Here is a 4,643-nt window from a genome sequence, read left to right as displayed (position 1 = left end):
AGGGAGAGGGGAGTATTTGGAGTGTCCCTTTGCCAGCAGTTTAATAGAGGATTTTTCTCTTTCCCCACCCTTTTCTGGGTAAGATGGGTGAAATTTCTTTTTGCAAGAACAGCCTCTGGCTGGCCTCCTGGTAGCCTAGTTTGCTTGACTCTGCTCTTGGGTGACTGCCTGCCTGCAAGCAAGCAAAAGCATGGAAGCTGAAAGCAAGCGGCAAGCTGATGCAATGGACAGGGCCCTTCGGGATCAACTTTATGAGAGCTAAGCAAAATCAAACAGAATTGAAACAAGCTCTGCCAAACACAAGCTAATGGACAGCATTCCCTTCTCTCTGCAGCTGATTAGAAATAAGCTAAAGTCAGGGTGCCTAAGCAGGATCAGAAGCTGAATGAGAAAGCGGCAGATACTGCCCTGAATGATGGAGGAGAGGGCAGGCATGGATGGCAAATATGCAGCTGAAGGTCGTGTGGGCAAGCTCACACGTCACCTACAGACCTCAAAACACAGTACAACAAGAAATAACTTGCAGATGATGCTCAAGAAAAGATTTTTCACAGGAAACTCTATTCTGTCTCTCCAAAGCATCTTTGAAATATGACAGCCTTTTAAAAAGCATCTCTATTAATCACTTGCTATCTTGCTATTTGGATGTCATGGGGCTTATTATGTTAAGAGCCTTAACGTGCCAACTTTCCATGCTGCAAACACACAAAAAGTGGGTATCTCTTAGAAGACATAAGGCTGCAGATGTCAGTGCCATCCCAAGTTTCTCTTTTCTCACAGACAGGAGAATGCCAAACTGATTAGGGTAATCTATGGTGTTCAGAGATAAGCTACCATAACAACTACATAAAAGCCTAAGACTTCATTCAGGACCAGACTTAGTCCTCCTCTGCAACAGAAACCTTGGAAGAAACCACAAACCTGATCTGTGAAGTTCTTGAACTGGGAATTCAGCCTCAACTCTTTAGCTCATGCAGTGAAGACAGTTCATGGGTAAAGCCAGATGTGCTCCTTTCCCTCTGTGGCACAGCAGGATCCTTTGCGCCCGAGTGACAGCCATCAGTAGCATGTGCAAAGCATGTGTCACAGCAGATGGTGCCTCTGCCTAGTCTCACATTAGTTATTCTCTTACGGTGCAGGCAACCACACCATTTGCAGTCTGAGCTTGGCAGATGTTTTTCCAGAAACATCAGTAGTCCAATTTGGTACAAGGAATGGAGCCATACCCTTTGGTTCGGCAGCAAATTCTATGGCACAAGGTGAAATAACAGGAGAATGCCTTAACAGCAGTGACAGCAGTTCCTCTTTCCTTTCACAGCTTCTGTCCCTGCAGACTATTAACACAGCCCATTCCAAACTCCAACACTTTCACCTTCAGCTTATTTTAATTTATTCCTTCAGAGGAGAGTTAGGTTTCACTTTTCAGAGGAAATTCCTGCTTGCCTGAAGACCCTCTGTGAGCTACATTCCACAGGTCTCACTAGAATTTGGACTACCTTGTTTTGCCCTTGAAAACCTACTCCAAGCTCCAAAAAGGAGGGGGAAATGACTGTTGCATTTGTGTCTTCCAGAAGCTGAAGTTAGACATGCTCATTTTTAATACAGGAAAATGATTAACAATATCCATACATTCCACCAATAAGTGGATTAAAAAAAAATAGTCCTTATTACCCCTCCAGTGGCTGCTGCACAAATTATTTTTGCAGATGTACACGGGTCTGGTACAAATTGCTCCAGCAGTACAACTGTTGACAGAGTTGCTCTGATATTGGGATATCCTTTTCCAACAAAAGGAGGTAAAATCCAGCATTTTCTTCTGAGTTGCTCACAGTCACCTCTTAAACTGCATACTTGTCACACCCAAGTATACAGTTCTGGCTAGTCCTCTTCAAGAAAGATGAAACAGGTACAGGAGATAGCCTAAAAGTGGAATTATGCTTTTATTTTGTAGTAGACTGAAGTCACTCATTAGGAGGGGAAAAGAGGTATTTCACCCAGCACTGGCTCTGAGAAGGGTATAGGGAAAAACTGGCTCACAAGAGAGTGTCAGGTGAAGAATGTGGAGGAATGAAAAAACTCCTGAGGAATGAAGTCCTTATGAAGTTTTCTAAGAAAAGATGCAAGTAATTATTACTGCTGGAAGAAATACTAGATCTTCCCGGACAGGACTGTATGACGTTCTCTGGAGAACTGCATGCAGTGAACCAACATTTCTTGGTCCTAAATTTGACATTCAGCTGTCCTTCACTGATGTCCATTACAGGTCCAGATCCGGGAGTTACTCTCCTTCTGGACAATGCTGTTTCAAACCTGCTCATACTCACATGGATCCCTGTGTTCTACTCCAGCACTCATAGAAAGTTCCTTTTTAACTTTATAAATGTGAAGTTGACAGTCAAGGTGTCTAGAGCAGAAAGAAAAATATGAAAACACAGTTGAGGGAGGCCATTGTAATACAGGTTAAGATACTTATGATGGGAAAACTGAGTCTCAAAGTCAGTAAGAGTTCTATCAGGGACAGATCTCTTGTATTAGAGGTGAGTTTGCACTCCTGGCAGACAAGATATTGCCTAGTATAAAATAGAATGGTTGCTTACTTGGCACTGACGAATACATGCTACATCTATTTTCCTGATTTCTAAGTAATAGCCATGAGCCATCTTTCTTATCTGGGAGCCTGTTTAAACCATTACCATGGACCAGCATTGTGTTGCTACCTCAGCACCTCCAAGAGGAGTTCTGAAAACAAAAAAATATCCAACTGGCAGAAAACTGAGACTTTTTAAAAAGAAACCCCAATTTAGGAAAAATCTGAGTTGAGAAGCACAGGTGTTAGCTCTAGAAGCCTGACCTTAATAGTTGTTTTTATTGCTAATATAAGCACAAAATAGAACTGTATGCACTTTGTGACCAATTCAATATAAAATTAACATTCAAGCTATACTGGTTAAGTATGCAGAGACAGCTTCTCCAAAAAAATCTCAATATCAAAACTCTATTGCTATCATTTAGTGTATTGAATATTTTTCTGAGCATGTACTGAAGAGTTTTCAAAAGCTTCTTGTAGGGGCCTGTAGACAGAAGAGGAGCCTCACCCAAGAGCATTAAAGAAACAACCATTTCAGCCAATCAAATCTATTTACATGGATATTTATAAACTGGCATGATTTTTGAGCTACTAAATTTAGACTTAAATTTTAGCCTCCAACTTCCAAGAGAAATCAGTTCATACTTTGCTAGAGTGGTACAACCCGATCTGAAATACACAGGGACAAATGTTTTAGTCTTAGTCCTGCTGCCCAAAGGAAGTGGCAATTCAGTGATCACACCAGCCAGCTGTCCCCTTTCCACCAACCTCAGCCAATTTAAACACCGCTTGACAGAAATATCAAGATTGCTCCTTTTTACTCCTATCTGTGAAAAGGAACATGTGATCACAGAGACACCTGGCTTGCTGTCACAGAGGGAAGTAAAAAACTTAATAGCATCAAGATGCTTACACAGAAGAGTGGATTTTTGGGGGGTTTTGAGTGCTACAATTCAGTGACTTGTTTTCTTAATGAACACTGAAAGCAAGTACAGCAGAAAGCCTTTAAAAATGAGCAGAGGTGGAAGAGCTACCACATGAACATAGCAACACAGGATCATCTTGCTTCAAAAACATTTTACTGTTTTGAAACAGTACACAAAGTCATAAAAAATAGCAGTGGGGTTTGCCAAAAAAGCATCCAGATGAGAAGAGGCAAGGAAAGAACAGAGAAGGAACAGTGGAAATAAATCTTTCCAAACAAAGTGACAAGTCCAAAAATAATGAGAACTAAAGTTCAAAGAAGAAATCTAAACTGAAGTAGAAAGAACAACCATACTCAGGCTGTGGAGGCTTGGGGGGCTGGTGGTGGTGGTGCATGTATGCTGGGGTGGGGGGTACACAGCAAGCATCTTGTGCTGCCTCCTCAGCTAGTGTTAAAGGTTCAAACCAGGACATCAGCATTTGACAGACGTTATTTAGAAGTTCATGTTTATATATCCTGCTGCAACGTCTGGTCCTCAACGTTTTCAGAAACCATCAAACACTTTAACCATCAGGATTGTTTTCTTCCTACACACAAAATTGAATTTCCTGTTCTTCGTTGTTTTGTTTGTTTGGTTTTTTTTGTGTTTTTTTTTTTTTTTGTTGTTGTTGTTGTTTTTGTTTTTTTTTCAGCCTGCACGGTGACAGCATCCCACGCTTACATTTTGCCACCTTTCAGCCTGGTGACAATTGAGTGGTCTGGCTGGTAAGTTGCATTTTCCCTTCTTTGGCCACACTTCTCAACAGCTTCCCTCTCACCTCTTATTTTCTCTACAGTCAGGATAGAAAGAAACACAGAGCAGCAAAAACTGAACACTCATAGGATACGGTTAAAAGCAGAGCTTTTAACTGCAACTTTTGAAACAGACCACAGCATAACAGGCACTGAATTAGTTCCTTAGGAAGGCACAACATTGCTTTGTTTTTCAACACAGTAAGTACAACATAGGTGACCATAGTACAAGTGTGTTCACTACAGGGTGCAATACATTTAGACAGCTTCACTTAGCAGCATGATCTGTAATCAAGGCCTACAGTTTTCTGAAGAGACAAAAACATAGGAGCGCTGAGT

General features: G+C 41.4%; 1 long non-coding RNA gene across 1 annotated transcript; it reads right to left on the bottom strand.

Moving 5' to 3' along the window:
* Positions 1-1,836: 1,836 nt before the first annotated feature.
* LOC133221253 (uncharacterized) lies at positions 1,837-4,294 on the bottom strand. The gene is made up of 3 exons (XR_009727948.1): positions 4,234-4,294; positions 2,598-2,739; positions 1,837-1,920 (listed from the first exon to the last, which is right to left on the bottom strand). It is a non-coding gene; the product is annotated as an uncharacterized LOC133221253 (long non-coding RNA).
* Positions 4,295-4,643: the final 349 nt, after the last annotated feature.

The sequence above is a fragment of the Neopsephotus bourkii genome, unplaced genomic scaffold (genome assembly GCF_033783945.1).
Source record: "Neopsephotus bourkii isolate Nb327-2 ecotype Australia unplaced genomic scaffold, CSIRO-AGI_Nbou_v1 NB_1526, whole genome shotgun sequence".
Taxonomy (NCBI): Eukaryota; Metazoa; Chordata; class Aves; order Psittaciformes; family Psittacidae; genus Neopsephotus; species Neopsephotus bourkii.
The sequence above is the reverse complement of the archived record's forward strand: the minus strand, read 5'-3'. Positions and strand labels throughout refer to the sequence as shown.